The 21,475-nt window shown below is 34.9% G+C and overlaps 2 long non-coding RNA genes across 2 annotated transcripts; one reads left to right on the forward strand and one right to left on the reverse strand.

Annotated features, from left to right (window-relative positions):
* Window positions 1-1,315: 1,315 nt before the first annotated feature.
* LOC109178182 lies at window positions 1,316-21,090 on the reverse strand. Its single transcript, XR_002053680.1, has 3 exons — window positions 21,011-21,090; window positions 13,871-13,876; window positions 1,316-1,328 (listed from the first exon to the last, which is right to left on the reverse strand). It is a non-coding gene; the product is annotated as an uncharacterized LOC109178182 (long non-coding RNA).
* LOC109178178 lies at window positions 17,119-19,363 on the forward strand. The gene is made up of 3 exons (XR_002053679.1): window positions 17,119-17,349; window positions 17,448-17,553; window positions 19,061-19,363. It is a non-coding gene; the product is annotated as an uncharacterized LOC109178178 (long non-coding RNA).
* Window positions 21,091-21,475: the final 385 nt, after the last annotated feature.

Raw genomic sequence — 21,475 nt, forward strand, 5'->3', positions numbered from 1 at the left:
TGTTTTTAACTTGATTACATTTTAATCATAATCATATAATAAAAATAATTTATCCAAACACCATCACCAAGTGTAGATACGCAATGTTCATAAGGTTCAAAATACACAAGAACTAATTACCAAGTCTAAATACTTCAATGACCAATTTCAATCACCAAGTCATAATATATACTTCAAAATACAATTCCAAGAACCAAGTCTAAATGTTCACAAAGTTCTAATCATCAAAACCATACTACTTTATATAACCTGATACACTGTCAACGCACAAGATCAATAATCATTTTGTCGTAATCAACTTGTTCAAACTACATGACGTAGAGCTAATTAATCTAGAAAAGAGACAACAATGGAAAGAAAGAAATCCTCACAGTGAATTAGTACTGGTAGAAGTCATACATGAAGATTTGCTTCAATTCAGCCATCTTTTCAATTTGGGACGCCTTTTCACTTGCATTAGCTGTAGCTAATTCAACTTTAGCCAACTCTTGTGTTTTTTCAAGCTTAGCTCATCTTCAGTTTCATGTAGTTACACATATTGGTAATTTAGAGTTTTTTTTCTTCAAAGTAAACTTGACACATCAACTGCTTTAGCTAGCAAATTTCCCTTGATATGCATTATTGAACTTCTGAGTGCTAACTAAAACTACATCACTTACTCAAACAAGTAAACCTTTTTTCTAGTTTTTATCAATAAGTACAGTTTACTACTGCTTTAGTTACAGATTCCCATTGAACTAACTTATTTAATATTTAACATTTGATTACCTTACATCCTCTAATGTCCCAACCAAACAAGTACAACCAAACATCATTCTAGCATAAATTCATTTCTTAGTCTTTCTGAATGTGAAGTCTAGAGCTAAGAGAGATAATAAACTCTACAGCATGATACCTTCGCATCTCTCCGAACTATTATCTGCATACTGCCACCAACATTGGACCATAGGAGGAAGTGTGTAGTTAAAGATGCAAACAATCACAAAAAATAATAAGTTTCAAAAAAAAATGCTCACTAATAATAAGTTCAAGTATATATAATTAATCAGAAGACAAATACAGGAGTTTTATCTTTTTGAAAAAGAAAGAAAAACAGATAGTAGATACAAAATAAAGGTAACAACTCTTGGCTTAAGGAGTTCATATATAGTACATAGCACCAAAAAGATCACAGTATTAGAACACACAAAAAAAAAAAAAAAAAGACTTTGAAAATAAAGATGAACTTAAAAATTACACACATGTTGAATTTTTTTAGGTAGATGAATGGGCAAACAAGAACATTGAGAATGCAAAAGATTAATAATTTGCATGTAGAATCCAAAGCCCTTACTCATTCCTTTATCATCTCGCAAAAATTTTGCAAAACTAATTGAGCCAGTAATAACTCAGTAACTAGACTATAGCTCCAAGTAGGTCAAAACTAAATTAAGATCTACTATTCCTTCAAGTCAGGTGGCCATTACCAAAGGATGTCTTAGCAGTCCACTAGCACTAAAAATTAAAAAAAAAAACGAAAAGATAAGGACATACAAATAGTAAGCATGCAATATATTGGCCAAGAAGACCTAAATAAAGAAAGAATAAATGTTACAATAAGAGGGAAATGACACTCTAAAATACTATTTTTCACACAAGGAAATTCTACTTTGCGAATACTAAAATATTGCTTGTAAATTAAGCCATTAATGCCATTCTAAAAAGAAAATTGTTCGTCATGATAAAAGTAGTAAAATAGTTTAGATCTTTATACCAAGGTCTTCAATATTTTTATGAATTTCATTTTTGAACCGCCATTACAAGTATATGTTTTCTCAATTTGATAAAAAATAATTATAATGTGTACACTTCACTAGTTCACTGTACAAGATTCAGACCCATAAAAAGCCTACTCCATTTGACATGAATGTTCTGCATATGCATGCATGTACATCTACAATTAAACCAACCAAATGAGTTTCTATTAATCAAGAAAAGTTGAATTTTTATTTTAGAGAAGAGAAATTACTAATCAGTCCTGTGGAGATTTATCTACAGGATTCACATCCACATTCACATTAATACCTAAGCAACATTCACAGAATTCATACACACAGTAGTATTATTAGCGTTCCAACATCATTATACACATATATATTCCCAAGTTTTCCACCAAAAGGGTTAGCATTGTCATTTTGCACTTATAGACACATTTTCACAAACAGGTTGTGAGCAAGAAAATCCAGAGACCCCTTTTTCAGAAATTAAAGGCACAGAACTTAGATTATTACAAATTTCAGGGGTAAGAAGCGCATTACTTGAGAGAATAATAAGATTTGGAGTAAATGAAATTTCCTTCCAAGACTCAGCAAAATTCTTTTCTGAGAGCTTGAGAGAAAAATTGGATTTGGAGTAAATGAAATTCTCTTCAAGGGCTCAGCAGAATTCTTTTCTGAGAGCTTTGCAACAAATGCACCATTAACCGTAGGCTTCGCACTCACTGACGAGGCTAAAAGCAACAAAATCAATCTGTCACTTGTAAATCATTTACTACTTTGCTTAACAACGCTATTCAATTATTAGATAAAAAATTGAAGACTAACCTGTATGAGCTTAATGGTGGGGAGAGAACGACGGCGGCAGAGGTTGGAGGTGGCGACGACACTGTCGGAGGCGAGGCGGTGTACTCTTTCTTTCAAATTTCAACATGGTAACATCCCTTCAAGCAAAGCTGACCAAAAGTTTCCAATAGTTTCTAAATTAGATAACTCTGGTATCAAAGCACATGTTTCAAGGTATCAGAGCCTAGGTTTGACTTTGTCACTCAGTAAAAAATGAATGACATTAGTATTTCTATTGATAAGTTTACTAGTGACCATAATAAGGATAATCTGATAGGTTAATTTAATAGTAATCTAGGATTTACCATTTTATGCCAACTAATGCTAAACATGAGACAATTTTTGAAAAAAAAAAATGTTAAACATAAGACATGAGAAACCTAACTACTCTCACACACACACACACACACACACACACACACACACACACACACACATATATATATATATATATATATAGTACGGAAGATCAAAACAAAATTTAAAGCAACAATGTGCAGTGAAGTTTTTGATACATATGGAAGGGAAGGGCAAGGCAGGGCATAGAGGGATGCAACAATGGATACTCAGTAGCTCAGTGCATTATTTTTCTTCATTTCTTCCTTTTTTTCATCTGCTTAGCTCCATCTCCCTCTTTGCATAAACCTTGCTAGCTATACACTTTTATTTTTTTCAACTATCAACGTGGTGATGCCCCCTTCAAGCCAAGCTAGCTACAAATTTCCAATGCTTTCTAAATGGGATAACTTGTCACGCCCCACTTCTAGGACATGACCCGGCCGTATCGTTACGTGAAGACCTGTAACAATACGAAGCCTAATCATACATACCTCTCAGAATCTTCATAATAACACTTGAATATACAATAATTCCACAACCCAAAATGACAAAATATAATCGACTTATTCTTCCCAAAAACTCATCAAATCCACTTTTAGATATTTACAATCAAGAGTAGTATGTCCAAAATGCATCACAAGCACCAAAGCCATGCACAATGGCCTACCAAAAACACAAAGGGTCAAAGGGAAAGTCTAAATAAACAAAAGTCCATGATAAGCTCCAAAACTAGGACTAAGTCTCCAAGTTTCAAAAGTCACCTTCGAAACCCCACCACTTGTGCTCGTGCTATTCACATGTCCTTACTACTCTGAAACATTAGAAAATAAAATACAAATAATGAGCTAATGCCCAGTAAGTGATACTCCTCTCAACCCCAGATCAAGTAACCCAGAAACAATACAAAAAACTTTAGAGTAATAACTCGATGCAAAACTCGATCTTTAAACTATATCGAAGTCATAATATACTCTCATCATACTATACACAAGTTCACAAAACAAGAAACTTTAGCTACATGGGCATCAACAATATTTCATAATACAATACTTTCAAAAGCACAAACCATTCCTTAACATATGACTCATTGGCAACCTACAACCACCATTATATTCTGTGGCACATGCCATTATCGGTATAATGGTCCAAAAAGACTCGACGATTCGGAATGAGTCAGGCTCGACGATTCAGAATGAGCCGGATGGAACGTTCCGACAAACACTTCAAAAGACTCGACGATTCGGAATGAGTCAAGCTCGACGATTCGGAATGAGCAATTAGGAACGTTCCAAGCCAAACAAAACAAACAACAAATGTAGGTTGCCTCATGAGTTTGATCAAATAATCAAAATAGTTCTTATAATCAAATATCCCGATGTAGCAAAAATCATTTCCTTAAAATCACATAACAAAGTACCTATTTCCAAAATAGATAATAAGTTTATCAAACTAAGAAATATGCAAGGTATAAACCATTCTCAAAATAATAATTTTCTTAGTACATAACTCTTTAAAAATCGTATAATAGTTTATTACACTAAAATAATTTCAAAAGAGTTGAGCTAGCTTATTGGAAAGAACTTAAGTTATTAAACATGAGGTCAAGGGTTCAATCCTACTTTAAACAAAATAATCCATTTTGTAAGCATAATATATACAAAACAAACACATAGAATGCTAGCAGGTAGAATCAAACCCATGACTATCCACTTACACAGCAACACCTTAACCAATCCACCATCAATACACATAGTGATAACTTACGTCCAGAATCCATCATATTCCAGTCTAAAACACAGTCCGACTGATCCAAAAACAAATTCAATCCCGAATACAGCTTAACAATTTCAATCCAGGCTTCAGAATACATAGCTCAGTATTTTCAGACCCAAAAACATATCATAGCCCAAAATATTTTAAACTCATACTAACCCTAAAATGGGTATTCAAAATAGTAGAGATTTCAAAATAGGTTATACATGGGTTTCGCAAAATAGGAGAGAAGAGTTAACCACTTACCTAAAACATCCAAATCTTAGCTATTTAGCTCACCCAAATACTCCTTGTCAAAATCCCTAATATTTTCAAACATCAATCTTAGGGCTCAAATGATAAACCCAACTCAAAAAGAGTGAAAAAAAAATGGAGATCAAACTCACCTAGAATACTCCCAATAACTTGAGACCTAAACTTGAAGAAGATGGAGATCAAAGCTTCAAGATTTTTCCTTCCCCTATCTCTCTAGTCAACTCTCCTTATCTTCTTTTAAAAGATATCTTTCTCCAAGACCAAGGGATTCCTTAATCTTTAAGGGTAGAGAAGGGTAATTTAGTAATTTTATCTAATATCAAATTTTAATAAGCTTTGACTTGTTGACCTCATTTACTAAACATATATATATTTTATTTATAAGGTTGTGGGTATTACATAACTCTAGTTATATCGTTGGTCCTCTATATACACAAAACCATTATTTAGTGAAATGGGATAACTCTAGTTATATCGTTGGTCCTCTATATGCACACAACCATTTATTTAGTGAAATTCTTACTTCTTTTTTTTTAAAGAAAAAAAAAACAAAAAGAAGTGTATATCATCAGAAGAAAGGCCATAAAGCCTACAAAGTTTACTTGGTCCAAAAGTGACCAAGTCCAAAGCAACAAGCAAAAGCCTTACAAATCATACTTGGTCCAAAAGAGGCTATTCGGCCTAAACAAACAACAAAGAAAATTAAGTGAAACTATGACCAAAAGAGCCAACAAATCATGAGGGCCATTCGGCCAAAAATAAACTAAGGCCATTCGGCCAAAAATACACTAAGGCCATTCGACTTAGCACCCCTAGCTACAAGATCTACCATATCTCCCCCCAATCTGGGTATAGCCATTGTTATTGTGTACCTTTTAGTGGTCGTCATAGAAGTATCCATTCTCTTCCATATACCCATTTTGGAAATATTGGGCGTAGTTAATGAGGTTGTTGATTGCTTTCAATAAGTCATTTCGGTAACTTTGACGTTGGATGCTTTTGTTATAGATTGAGCGTAGCTACATTTGTAGCACCAATCCTAAAAATTTTGGGTGTTTCACGCGGCGGAGGAGTTATAGCCAAAGAAGAAGGTATAGCTCCACCCTCGCCCCAACTTGCTATACTTTCACCCTCACCCCACCCTCACCTGTTGCGGCCTCTCCTACGGTGGTGACCGTTGCCGCTATTAATCCACCTCCACCTGCTATACCTCAACCTCTACCTCCACCCCAACCTGTTATATTTCAACTCCCACATGCTGTCGCTTCTAATGCGTTTGTGACCGTTGCCGCTGTTAATCCACCCTCACCTGATATACCTCCACCTCTATCCCTACCTGCTGCCGTTGTAATTTTGCTTTCAACTTTCAACATGGTAACACATTTTAAAGCAAAGATGGCCAAAGCTTCCAATACTTTCTAAATGAGATAACACATATATGCAGGATGCTCAGTAGCTCACTGCAAGATCTATATTCCTTTCTTTCATCTACTTCCTCAGCTCCCTCTCCCTCTTTGCATACAACCTTGCTAGCTCTACTCTTTTATTTATTTTAAACTTTCAACGTGGTGACGCCCCTTCAAGCCAAGCTAGCTAGACCATTCCAATGCTTTCTAAATGTGATAGCTCTAGTTATCTCATTGGTCCTCAATATACACAAAATTATTTATTTAGTAAAATTCCAACTTTTTTTGTTCAATCTGGGTATAACCATTGTTATTGTGTACCATTCAGTGGCTGTCATAGAAATGCACATTCTCTTCCATATACCCATTTTGGAAATATCAGGCGTTGTTATTCAGGCTGTGCATTGCTTTTCAATAATTAATTTCGATAACTTTGACGTTTGATACTTTTGTTATGTTTTTAGCGTAGCTACATTTGTAGCACAAATCCTAAAAATTCTGGGTTTTATCTCATGGGGCAGGAGTTATAGCCAAAGAAGAAGGTATAGCACCACCCCCACACCAGCCTGCTATACTTTCACCCCCACCTGCAGCGGTCTCTCCTACGGTGGTGACCGTTTCCGATGTTAATCCACCCTCACTTGCTATACTTCCACCTCCATCCCCACCTACTGCAAGATCTTTCTTCATTTCTTCCTTTCTTTCATCTTCTTCCTCATCTCCCTCTCCCTTTCTGCATACAATATAGTTAGCTCTACTTTTTTTATTTTTTTTAAACTTTCAACGTGGTGACACCACTTCAAGCCAAAAGTTATCTAAACATTTCCAATGCTTTCTAAATGTAATAGCTCTAGTTATCTTGTTGGTCATCTATATACGCAAAACTATTTATTTAGTAAAATTCATACTTCTTTTGTTCAATATTCGTATAACCATTGTTTGGGTGTACCTTTTTGTGGCTGTCATAGAAGTGCACATTCTCTTCTATATACCCATTTTGGAAATATCGGGCATAGTTATTCAAACTGTAGATTGATTTCAGTAATTCATTTTGATAACTTTAACGTTGGATGCTTTTGTTATGGATTTAGCGTAGCAAGAATTATAGCACAAATCCTAAAAATTCTGGATTTCTCCCATAGCGGAGGAGTTATAATTAAAAGAAGAAGGTATAGCTCCACCCCCTCCTCAGCCTGCTATACTTTCACCCCCACCTGCTGCGACGTCTCCTACGGTGGTAACCGTTTCCGATGTTAATCCACCCGCCCCTGCCATACCTCCACCTCCATCCCCACATACTGCCGTTTTACTCTTTCTTTCAACTTTCAACATGGTAACACACTTTCAAGCAAAGCTGGCCAAAGGTTCCAATACTTTCTAAATGAGATAACTCTGGTATCAGAACACATGTTTCGTGGTATCAGAGCCCAGGTTTGACTTTGTCACTCAATAAAAAATGAATGACATTAGTATTTCTATTGATAAGTTTGCTAGTAACCATAATAAGTATAATTCATAGGTTAAATCAATAGTAATGTAGGATTTACCATTTTAGGTCAACTAATACTAAAAATGAGATAGTTTTCAAAAAAAAAATTATAAACAAGAGACATGAAAAACCTAGCTACTCTAACACATATATGCATATATACATAATATATATGGCACAAATAAATTAATGCCAACGTACTGGGTAGTACGGGAGATCAGAACCAAAATTAAAAGCGACCAATAGAATTTGTGGACCTTTTGTGTGCAGTGCAGTGCAATTTTGTATACATAGGGAAGGGAATGGTAGGGCAATGGATGCCCAGTAACTCACTGCAAGATCTTTCTTCATTTTTTCCTTTCTTTCATCTTCTTCCTCAGCTCCCTCTCCCTCTATGCATATAATCCAGCTAGCTCTACTTTTTTTATTTTTTTTTCAACTTTCAACGTGGTGACGCCCCTTCAAGCCAAGTTAGCTAAACGTTTCCAATGTTTTCTAAATGTAATAGTTCTAGTTATCTCGTTGGTCCTCTATATACGCAAAACTATTTATTTAGTAAAATTCCTACTTCTTTTGTTCAATCTGGGTATAACCATTGTTTTTGTGTACCTTTCTGTGGCTGTCATAGAAGTGCTCATTCTCTTCTATATACCCATTTTGGAAATATCGGTCGTAGTTATTCAAACTGTGGATTGTTTTCAATAATTCATTTCGATAACTTTAATGTTGAATGCTTTTGTTATGGATTTAGCGTAGCTACAATTGTAGCACAAATCCTAAAAATTCTGGATTTCTCCCGTGGCGGAGGAGTTATAATCAAAGAAGAAGGTATAGCTCCACCCCTCCACAGCCTGTTATACTTTCACCCCCACCTGCTGCGACGTCTCCTACGGTGGTAACCGTTTCCGATGTTAATCCACCCGCACCTGCTATACCTCCACCTACATCCCCACATACTGTCGTTTTACTCTTTCTTTCAACTTTCAACATGGTAACACACTTTCAAGCAAAGCTGGCCAAAGGTTCCAATACTTTCTAAATGAGATAACTCTGGTATCAGAGCACATGTTTTGTGATATCAGAGCACATGTTTCGTGGTATCAGAGCCCAGGTTGACTTTGTCACTTAATAAAAAATGAATGGCATTAGTATTTCTATTGATAAGTTTGCTAGTAACCATACTAAGTATAATTCCATAGGTTAATTCAATAGTAATGTAGGATTTACCATTTTAGGACAACTAATACTAAAAATGAGATAGTTTTCAAAAAAAAATGCAAAAAAATGAGACATGAGAAACCTAGCTACTCTAACTCATATATGCATACATACATAATATATAGGGCACAAATAAATTAATGCTAACGTACTGGGTAGTACGAGAGATCAGAACCAAAATTAAAAACGACCAATAGAATTTGTGGACATTTTGTGTTCAGTGCAGTGCAATTATGTATACATAGGGAAGGTAAGGGCATGGCAATGGATGCTTTGTAGCTCACTGCAAGATCTTTCTTCAATTCTTCCTTCCTTTCATCTACATCCGCAGCTCCCTCTCCATCTTTGCATACAACATTGCTAGCTCTACTCTTTTATTTTTTTTCAACTTTCAACATGGTGACGCCCCTTCAAGCCAAGCTAGCTAGACGTTTCCAATGCTTTCTAAATATGATAGCTCTAGTTATCTCGTTGGTCCTCTATATACACAAAACTATTTATTTAGTAAAATTCTTACTTCTTTTGTTCAATCTGAGTATAACCATTGTTTTAGTGTACCTTTCTGTGGCTGTCATAGAAGTGCCCGTTCTCTTCCATATACCCATTTTGGAAATATCGGACGTAGTTATTCAAAATATGAATTGCTTTCAATAATTCATTTCGATAACTTTAACGTTTGATGCTTTTGTTATGGATTTAGCGTAGCTTCAATTGTAGCACAAATTCTAAAAATTCTGGATATCTCCCGTGGCGGAGGAGTTATATCAAAGAAGAAGGTATAGTTCCACCCCCTCCCCAGCCTGCTATACTTTCACCCCCACCTGCTGCGACGTCTCCTACGGTGGTAACCGTTTCCGATGTTAATCCACCCGCACCTGCTATACCTCCACCTACATCCCCAAATACTGCCGTTTTACTCTTTCTTTCAACTTTCAACATGGTAACACACTTTCAAGCAAAGCTAGCCAAAGGTTCCAATACTTTCTAAATGAGATAACTCTGGTATCAGAGCACATGTTTCGTGGTATCATAGCCCAGGTTTGACTTTGTCACTCAATAAAAAATGAATGTCATTAGTATTTCTATTGATAAGTTTGCTAGTAACCATAATAAGTATAATTCCATAGGTTAATTCAATAGTAATGTAGGCTTTACCATTTTAGGTCAACTAATACTAAAAATGAAATAGTTTAAAAAAAATGTTAAACATGAGACATGAAAAACCTAGCTACTCTAACACATATATGCATATATACATAATATATATGGCACAAATAAATTAATGCCAACGTACTGGGTAGTATGGGAGATCAAAACCAAAATTAAAAGCGACCAATAGAATTTGTGCACCTTTTGTGTGCAGTGCAGTGCAATTTTGTATACATAGAGAAGGGAACAGTAGGGCAATGGATGCCCAGCAACTCACTGCAAGACCTTTCTTCATTTCTTCCTATCTTTCATCTACTTCTTTAGCTCCCTCTCCCTCTCTGCATACAATCTAGCTAGCTCTACTTTTTTTTTTATTTGTTTTTCAACTTTCAACGTGGTGACGCCCATTAAAGCAAAGTTAGCTAAACGTTTCCAATGCTTTCTAAATGTAATAACCCTAGGTATCTCGTTGGTCCTCTATATAGCAAAACTATTTATTTAGTAAAATTCCTACTTCTTTTGTTCAATCTGGGTATAACCACTGTTTTTGTGTACCTTTCTATGGTTGTCATAGAAGTGCTCATTCTCTTCCATATCCCCATTTTGGAAATATCGGGCGTAGTTATTCAAACTGTGGATTGCTTTCAATAATTCATTTCGATAACTTTAACGTTGGATGCTTTTGTTATGAATTTAGCGTAGCTACAATTGTAGCACAAATCCTAAAAATTCTGGATTTCTCCTGTGGCGGAGGAGTTATAATCAAAGAAGAAGGTATAGCTCCATCCCCTCCCCAGCCTGCTATACTTTCACCCCCACTTGCTGCGGCGTCTCCTACGGTGTTGACCGTTTCCGATGTTAATCCACCCGCACCTGGTATACCTACACCTCCATCCACACATACTGCCGTTTTACTCTTTCTTTCAACTTTCAACATGGTAACACACTTTCAAGCAAAGGTGGCCAAAGGTTCCAATACTTTTAAATGAGATAACTCTGGTATCAGAGCACATGTTTCGTGGTATCAGAGCCTAGGTTTGACTTTGTCACTCAATAAAAAATGAATGGCATTAGTATTTCTATTGATAAGTTTGCTAGTAACCATAATAAGTATAATTCCATAGGTTAATTCAATAGTAATGTAGGCTTTACCATTTTAGGTCAACTAATACTAAAAATGAGATAGTTTAAAAAAGAAATGCTAAACATGAGACATGAAAAACTTAGATACTCTAACATATATATGCATATATACATAATATATATATGGCACAAATAAATTAATGCCAACGTACTGGGTAGTACGGGAGATCAGAACCAAATTTAAAAGCGACCAATAGAATTTGTGCATCTTTTGTGTGCAGTGCAGTTCAATTTTGTATACATAGGGAAGGAAACGGTAGGCAATGGATGCCCAATAACTCACCGCAAGATCTTTCTTCATTTCTTCCTTTCTTTCATCTTCTTCCTCATCTCCCTCTCTCTCTCTGCATACAATATAGCTAGCTCTACTTTTTTTATTTTTTTTTTACACTTTCAACGTGGTGACACCACTTCAAGCCAAAAGTTATCTAAACATTTCCAATGCTTTCTAAATGTAATAGCTCTAGTTATCTTGTTGGTTATCTATATACACAAAACTATTTATTTAGTAAAATTCATACTTCTTTTGTTCAATATTCGTATAACCATTGTTTTGGTGTACCTTTCTGTGGCTGTCATAGAAGTGCACATTCTCTTCCATATACCCATTTTAGAAATATCGGGCATAGTTATTCAAACTGTGGATTGATTTCAATAATTCATTTCGATTACTTTAACGTTGGATGCTTTTGTTATGAATTTAGCGTAGCTAGAATTGTAGCACAAATCCTAAAAATTCTGGATTTCTCCCATGGCGGAGGAGTTATAATTAAAAGAAGAAGGTATAGCTTCACCCCCTCCTCAGCCTGCTATACTTTCACCCCCACCTGCTGCGGCGTCTGCTACGGTGGTGACCGTTTCCGATGTTAATCCACCCGCACCTGCCATACCTCCACCTCCATCCCTACATACTGCCGTTTTACTCTTTCTTTCAACTTTTAACATGGTAAAACACTTTCAAGCAAAACTGGCCAAAGGTTCCAATACTTATCAATATAACTCTGGTATCAGAACACATGTTTCGTGGTATCAGAGCCCAGGTTTGACTTTGTCACTCAATAAAAAATGAATGGCATTAGTATTTCTATTGATAAGTTTGCTAGTAACCATAATAAGTGTAATTCCATAGGTTAATTCAATTCTAATGTAGTCTTTACCATTTTAGGTCAACTAATACTAAAAATGAGATAGTTTTCAAAAAAAAAAATGATAAACATAAGACATGAAAAACTTTGCTACTCTAACACATATATGCATATATACATAATATATATGGCACAAATAAATTAATGCCAATTTACTGGGTATTACGGGGGATCAGAACCAAAATTAAAAGCGACCAATAGAATTTGTGCACCTTTTGTGTGTAGTGCAGTGCAATTTTGTATACATTGGGAAGGGAACGGTAGGGCAATGGATGCCCAGTAACGCACTGCAAGATCTTTCTTCTTTTCTTCCTTTCTTTCATCTTCTTCCTCAGCTCCCTCTCCATCTCTGCATACAATCTAGCTAACTCTACTTTTTTTTAATTTTTTTTTTCAACTTTCAACGTGGTGACGCCCCTTCAAGCCAAGTTAGCTAAAAAATGAGATAGTTTTCTAAAAAAAAATGCTAAACATGAGACATGAGAAACCTAGCTACTCTATCATGAGACATGATAGTTTCCTATGATACACATATATGCATATATATATATATATATATATATATATATATATATATATATATATATATATATATATAGGGCACAAATAAATTAATGCTAACGTACTGGGTAGTACGGGAGATCAGAACAAAATTAAAAGCGATAAATAAAATTGGTGCACTTTTTGTGTGCTGTGGAGTGCAGTTTTGTATACATAGGGAAGGGAAGGGCAGTGCAATGGATACTTAGTAGCTCACTGCAGATCTTTCTTCATTTCTTCCTTTCTTTCATCTACTTCCTCAGCTTCCTTTCCCTCTTTGCATACAACCTTTCTAGCTCTACTCATTTATTTTTTTCAACTTTCAATGTGGTGATGCCCCTTCAAGCCAAGCTAGCTAGACGTTTTCAATGCTTTTTAAATGTGATAGCTCTAATTATCTCGTTGGTCCTCTATATACACAAAACTATTTATTTAGTAAAATTCATACTCCTTTTGTTTAATCTGGGTATAATCATTGTTTTTGTGTACCTTTCCGTGGCTGTCATAGAAGTGCACATTCTCTTCCATATACACATTTTGAAAATATCGGGCGTAGTTATTCAAGTTGTGGATTGCTTGTAATAATTCATTTCGATAACTTTGATGTTGGAGGCTTTTGTTATGGATTTAGCGTAGCTACATTTGTAGCACAAATCCTAAAAATTATGCGTTTCTCCAATGGCAAAGGAGTTATAGCAAAAGAAGAAGGTATAGCTCCACCCTGACCCTAGCTTGTTATACTTTCACCCCCACCCCCACCCCCACTTGCTGCGGCCTCTCCTATGGCGGTGATCGTTTCCGATGTTAATCCACCCCCACCTACTATACCTCAACCTCCACCTCCACCCCAACTTTCTATACTTCCACCCAAACCCCCACCCCCACTTGCTGCCGCTTCTAATGCGTTTGTGACAGTTGTCGCTGTTAATCCACCCTCACCTGCTATACCTTCACCTCCATCACCACCTGCTGTCGTTGTACTCTTTCTTTCAACTTTCAACATGGTAACACACTTTCAAACAAAGCTGGGCAAAGGTTTCTAAATGAGATAACTCTGGTATCAGAGCACATGTTTCGTGGTATCAGAGCCCAGGTTTGACTTTTTCAATCAATAAAAAATGAATGGCATTAGTATTTCTACTGATAAGTTTGCTAGTAACTATAATAAGTATAATTCAATAGTAATGTAGGATTTACCATTTTAGGTCAACTAATACTAAAAATAAGATAGTTTTCAAAAACAAAAATGCTAAACATGAGACATGACAAACCTAGCTACTCTAACACATATGTGCATATATACATAATATATAGGGCACAAATAAATTAATGCTAACGTACTGGGTAGTACGGGATATCCATACAAAATTAAAAGCGACCAATAAAATTTGTGCTTTTTCTGTGTGCTGTGCTGTGCAATTTTGTATACATAAGGACGGGAAGGGAAGGGCAGTGCATAGACGGATGCGGCAATACTTAGACGTTGGATGTTTTTGTTATATATTTAGCGTAGCTACATTTGTAGCACAAATCTAAAAAATTCTGGGTTTCTCTCGCAATGAATGAGTTATAGCCAAAGAAGAAAGTATAGCTTCACCCCAACTTGGTATACTTTCACCCACCTCCACTTGCTATACCTACACCTCCACACCAACTGCTACCGTTGTACTCTTCTTTCAACTTTTAACATGGTAACACCCCTTCAAGCAAAGATGGCCAAAGTTTTCCAATACTTTCTAAATGAGATCACTCTGGTATCAGAGCACATGTTTCATGGTATCAGAGCCCAGGTTTGACTTTGTCACTCAGTAAAAAATAAATGGTATTAGTATTTCTATTGATAAGTGTGCTAGTGACCATAATAAGTATAATCGGATAGGTTAATTCAATAGTAATGTAAGATTTACCATTTTAGGTTAACTAATGCTAAACATGTGACATGAGAAACCTAGCTACTCTAACACATATATGCATATATACATAATATATAGGGCACAAATAAATTCATGCTAAAGTATTGGCCGGGTAGTACGAGGGGGAGATCAAAATAAAATTAATCGCAATCAATAGAATTTGTGCACTTTCTGTGTGCTGTGCAGTGCAGTTTAATTTCAAAATGTTAAATTTTAATATGTAAATAAACGTATTTAAATTTAAAACTATTCAAATTTTATGAAGATATCGTTTTTAGTGTTTTTACATTTATCAGCTTATCTAAAAACTAGTTTTACCAAACACTTTTAAGCATAATTAACTAGCTTAACAGCTCTTCAATTTCCAACTTCTAGCTTATTGTTTTTCAACTTTTAGCTACCTTTTCAGCTAAAATTGCCAAACATAGCCACAATGTGAATATTAAATTATTGTAACCTATATGTCAATGTGTACACTGTACATAAATTAGTATAACTCATTGTACACCGATATTGTGGGTCCGTATTAGACGGGGAACCCGACTCTCCACCTCTTTGGGGGAGTGAATGGGCACAAAAATTGGAGATCGGGGATGGGGATGGACACAATTTTGAATTCCCCGTTGGGGACAGGGGCGAGGATATGGTGAGTATTCTTCCCTCCCCGCCCCGCTCCGTCCCTAATATATATATATATATATATATATATATATATATATATATATATATATATATATATATATATATATATATATATATATATATATATATATATATATAAAATAAAAATGCAGTGGTATTTTTGTAAATAATTGAACATCGATGTGCAAGTAAAATGTATTACAAATGCAAGTAATAATTTTATAGAGTGCACCTAAGTGCAAGCAAAATGTATTACTAGTGCAAGTAAAATGTATTACATGTGCAAGTAAAATTATCAATACTAAGTGTACCTAACATTATATTACATATTACTAGGAGACATTGTTGACTTTTTGTGCTTCATTAGATTGAGAAAGTATATTTGAACAGATACTGTTAATGAAATTATACGTACTAAGAAAGAATGTCTTATTATTAGTAGTCCACTAATTATATTAATATATTAATATATCCTATATATAATAAAGTCATATGGTCTTGTGAAAATTAAATGTTGATAATCAACATTTAATTTTCACAAGACCATAATAATATTGTTAATTATAATAACAATAACAATAATAATAATTGCAATAATAATAATGATAATAATTTCCACTGACAGTTTCTAATATATATATATATATATATATATATATATATATATATATATATATATATTTATATTTATATTTATATTTATATTTATATTTCAATTTCTACTGGTAAATTATTGTGTGAATGATGGTTCACATAATTGTATGAATCATGAATATCAAATACATTTTTAATATATTAAAAATACATTATTTTTATATTAAAAGTGTTGGTAATAATGAACCAAAAATCGATTTAATATCGTAAAATAATATTTATATATACACACACGAAGTATATAAAATAGTATTCGATATATCTATATTCCAAATATATATATATATATATATATATATATATATATATATATATATATATATATATATATATATATATATATATATATATCAACCAAATGAAATTTATAATCCACAGATTATAATTCCAACCAAACTAAAACAGAGAAGGAGGATTTTTGCTTAGAAGCATAATCCAAAACCGAGAGAAGGAAAGATTGGCTCGTATTTGGGTAAGGGTTTTTAGCGTGAGTCAAGAGACCACTATTTTCTTAAAACCTTATTTGCCACCTTCCAAAAGTGCTAGGAACGTCGTGGTCTAGGTTTCCCAAGATAAAACGCGCTACGATTCGACGTTCGAGCACCCAAACGAACGAACCCGGCGAACTAGAACAAAGCCTTGAACACAGTTTAGGCAAAGAAAGGAGTAGAAGCAGAAGTATTTTGAGACTTGAAAAGTGTATTTTCGTGTAGTGTGCTTGTTAATATTAATAGACTATTAAATTAATAAAATTAATACTATACTATTAATATTATTATTAATAGCATCAAAGTGACTAAAATAGCCTCACAACCCCCCTTTAATGTACTTTCTGCATTCACTCTACAAACTCTTAATCCATTTCCAGAAGGTCCACTCGTTCTTCTTCTTCGCTGAGCTTTTATGTTTCGTCACTTTGAATCTCTACCATCTTAGCTAGCAAAGTCCTACAAAGATGATCCTTGCGCAATTTATTCTTCTCTGCGATTGTATGGTCGTATGGCCCAGTTTGTCTAGGGTGTCTAAGCCCCATTATTTTAGATGTGTAGATGTTAAAATTCTAGGTTGAATCTTGCAGTAAAGGTAAGTTGTATAGTATATCTTTCAATTAATTTCTATTCTATCATACAAATCTTAAGAATTTTAATAGATACTGACAACCCTAATTGTTTATAATGCAGTTCTATATTTTGTTTACTTCCTAAGTCGCATTACAGTATAGATCTTCTGAAATGATTCATTCGAAAGCATATGCAGAACAATTTTGACTATGAATGATATTCTGAGGTTAGTATTTTTTTTTGGTATTTGTTAGTATATTGGCAGGATTCGCCGTTTTAAACCTACAAAATTATTTCAATTTGTTGGTTTAATTGTTTTTACAAGTTAACTTTCTACCCTACATACTGTTTGAAAATCATTCATTACCTTTACCAATTGTACTCTAATTTTCAACTCTATAGAACCCTAAAATGTATGCTAAGACTGTGATTAATATCCGGTTACAATATGTAGGCTATGTCTTTTCAGACTTCTCTGTTATACTGCCAATCTTTATTTATTTTTTACATGCTATAATTATAGTTTTCCTTATACGTTATACTGTTTGAGTTGGTAATGCTGTTTCAATCTATAATATCATGGTTTTGGTTTTTGAAGTAGGTATTCTCTATAGTAGTATACTATTAATGTGTTTGAAGGCCTATGAGTCTCTGAATTACAGTAAATTAAAGTCACCATATTTTGCACTCCTAATACATGTATTTAGCAATAACATCTCTGTAAAATCCTAAAATGTAGATATCAGTTACTAATAATATTGAGAAAAGATCGATTAAGACAAACTTTATAGTAAATTAGAAAAAGAACAAAACTTTACACATTCATATGTGAGCCAAAAAATCAGTTTTTCAACTCACAGTTCCTATATGAGCTAGATTATGTTAAGTAAGCTCACAGCCACGATTTGTTTTACAAAAATAGCCCTCTCATTACATGGTACCTTTCAAACTGGGGAAGGGCCTTAGACAGTTCATGTGCCATTTAAATTTTTCTGAATTTAATTCTTTCAAAAATGTTTCATGGTTGAATTTTGACATGTATGGGTGCAAGCTAGTCTTGTAGGTATGAGCTTATTTTGGGAACATTACCAAACAGAGCTTATAGCTTATTAGTAGCTTAAAATAAGCTATAAGCTCTAAAATAAGCTATAAGCTCCTAAATAAGCTCTGCCAAACAGAGCCTTAGTTGGTAAATAGTCTAAGAGTTCTGATCGTACATTAATTCCCAGAGTATTAAATGGTGTCATTGATTCTCGAATCGATTCGATTTTTTAAACAACAGTCCTAGATTAAACAAACGTGTTGCAAACAATTAATCTAGGGCTGCAATTAGTAATCTTTCCTTTCACATTTACACTGGGCTACAAAATATCAATACATTTCCGTTTTTAAATTTAAGTTTGTGCGGTAATTAAATAACATTGGTAGAACCAGTGCTTGTTAAATAAAGAGTTAATTCTTGCATTGGTCTTTCGACTATTATGATTTTTCACAATTAATCCTTGACTTTTAATTTGGACAATTTAGACACTTGACTATCAAAATGTTTCCAATGTTGGTCCTTACATCCCAAACTGGTTAAGTAGACGTTAAAATGAGGGCTAAAATGTCTTTTAACATGCTTTGCGTATAATACATCGTACTTCTCCTCCATATACGTGCGATTAAAATCAAAATACCCCTTTTCTGTTAACTTGTCGTTCTCCTCCATCTACGAAAATCTGTACCTGTAGTTCAATAGTTGACTCTAAGGAAGACCGTGATGATGCTGAGAAGAGGTTTGCGGACATTGACAATGCTGAGAGGGAGCTTGAGCTCCGTTTCCACGTAGCCGGTTTACCGTAGCTTCTCCGCGAAGTCGTTTTCGACGTCTCCACCGGCGTCCAATGCCGCGGCCGTGGCTTCCAGCCCCGCTGCCGACTTGACCGAAGAGAATCTTCTGATCGACGACGACGACGACGTTGTTTCCAAGCCTGATACGATTCCGACTCTGCTTCAACCCGACGTCATTTATGATGGCATTTGCCATCTCTGTCACAAAGGTACACACACAATCATATATGTTTATGATGGCGTTTGCCATCTCTGTAGGTGTGAAGTGGGTGATTCGGACAGACATAGATAGAAAAATTAAGTTCTGTTGCCTTCAGTCAAAAGCTATTGAACCATACATGAGTCTATGTGGTGTTGATCGAAATGATGTTCTTCGCCGCTTCTTGTTCATTGAAGGCCCAGGTCTATACTATCAAGGCTCTAGTGCTGCATTGAAGGTTTTGTCCCACCTGCCATTGCCTTACTCTATCCTAAGTAGTTTCATCGTTATCCCCTCACCTTTAAGGAATGTTGTCTATGACTATATTGCAAAGAGACGCTATCATTGGTTTAGAAAAGATGATGATTGCTTGGTCCTGAATGTGGACCCTATCCATTTTCCACGCTAACGGCTGGAGCTTCCCTTGGGGAATGGCCGCCATGGGGGGCACCAATATCTGCTGCCAGAAAGTCGACGCCGCCAACATCTATTCCGCGATTCGAAACTGGAGGGTAAGTCTCTGTCGCGTCCAGTTCAAATCCCGACTTTCGGAGCGCTGCCGCCGTTGACGATTTTGTTGCAATAGAGTCGCTAGGATTTTCGTGGATGGAGGAGAACAACGATGTCAGCCACAGCTACGGGTTAACACAAAAAGGGGGTATTTTGATTTTAATCACGTATATGATGGAGGAGGATGTAATATACGCATAGCATGTTAAAAGACTATTTTAGTCCTCATTTTAATCTACTTAACCAGCTTGGGATGGAAGGACCAGAATCATTTTGATAGTCAAGTGTCTAAATTGTCCAAATTAAAAGTCGAAAGACCAATGCTGGAATTAACTTTTAAATAAAATAAGTAAAGTGTCATCCCGCATCATGAACCATTCCTGATAATTCATGTTGCACATCGATCTTTAATAAGTGATATTTCGAGCCATAAACTATTTTTTTTTTCCGCCTAACATTTTTCGTAAGTTTTCCGGTAAAGATGATGACATGGCGTCGATTTCTTGCTGATTTGGAGTCAATGTAAGCTTTATTTTTATAAAATATATAAAATTTAACGCAGTAGCGTTGAATCAATTTCTAATCACTAGTACAGAAACAGTCATTCGCGTCCAAAGTAAAGCCTAATTCGCGTCCAAAGTAGCTGGGACGCTGATTGTATATACTTTGGACGCGAAAAATGATAATTCGCGTCCAAAGTTCGTCAACTTTGGACGCGAAAAATGATAATTCGCGTCCAAAGTTGAAGAACTTTGGACGCGCGTAAAGTATTTTTTATTAAAAAAAATAAACACTATACGCGTCCAAAGTTCATGAACTTTGGACGCGTATAGTGCTTGTATTAAAAAAAAATACTATACGCATACAAAGTTCATGCGTATTATACGTATTATATATATATTGTTTATATTTAAGATAAAAAACTGAAATCAGCACTAATATATTAATCCTAGATGATCAAACACAACAACCAGCAGAGTCTATTCCACTGAGAATTCACCTGTTAAGATCATAAAATGAGATTATTTTGAAATATCAATATTTCTAGAACCTCCAAACAACAAGAAATGAAGCAAGGAGATTGACTTGGCAGAGTAAGCTACAACTACTCATGATGAAAGAAAGAAAAACAAAATCAGACCTTCACAGTCCAGTTCTTGTCAACAAGAAGATTTGAAGACTTCAAATCACGGTGAAAAAGTGGTGGGCTGAGATGATATAGGAGATAATTCATCCCCCGTGCCTGCAAACAGAAATATAAAGAAACTTATGAGAACTTTTATGAAATGAACTACATTAATACTTACTAATTTCTCAACAAATAAACACAAAAAGATGCTAGACGTAGTAGCAGAAAGGAGAAATATGTAAAAAAAAAAAAATGAATGATAATCTGATGGGAACAAACAAAAGAATAGAGACTTTCAGGGCTAAATTGTACATGCAGCATGTTGATTACAAATAGTGAATATGAAATTCTCAAGGTGAACCAGTTAGAATCCTACTTCTATACCCATGGAAGGTCATTCATGTTAATGATAAATGCCAATTGCTCTGGAAGTAGCCAAAGAAAAATAAGAAGGAAAGAGAATTAGAGCAAATAGAA

The sequence above is a fragment of the Ipomoea nil genome, unplaced genomic scaffold (assembly GCF_001879475.1).
Source record: "Ipomoea nil cultivar Tokyo-kokei standard unplaced genomic scaffold, Asagao_1.1 scaffold0176, whole genome shotgun sequence".
NCBI lineage: Eukaryota > Viridiplantae > Streptophyta > Magnoliopsida > Solanales > Convolvulaceae > Ipomoea > Ipomoea nil.